The sequence below is a fragment of the Echinops telfairi genome, unplaced genomic scaffold, assembly GCF_000313985.2.
Source record: "Echinops telfairi isolate 266 unplaced genomic scaffold, ASM31398v2 ScPeMD7_443;HRSCAF=831, whole genome shotgun sequence".
NCBI classification, from domain to species: Eukaryota; Metazoa; Chordata; class Mammalia; order Afrosoricida; family Tenrecidae; genus Echinops; species Echinops telfairi.
This window is the reverse complement of record NW_022104341.1, coordinates 10988831-10989065: the sequence shown is the minus strand read 5'-3', so window position 1 is coordinate 10989065 and position 235 is coordinate 10988831.

The following is a 235-nucleotide window of genomic DNA, read 5'->3' as shown; positions in this document are numbered from 1 at the left end:
GGCCTGCCAGCTCATCATACTCAACTGGAAAACACTCCTAAAGGCCAACAAACAGTCCTTGAGCTAACTACAAGCTTTTCTTTCTTGTTGTTGTGTTTTGTTTTTTGTCATTGACTTGGTGTTTTGTTTTATTTTGTTGCTTGGTTTTGCTCTGTCTTGTTTTTGTGCATGTTATTATCTCCACAGGTCTGTCTAAATAAGACAGGCTGGATGAACAATCTGGAGGAGAAAACAA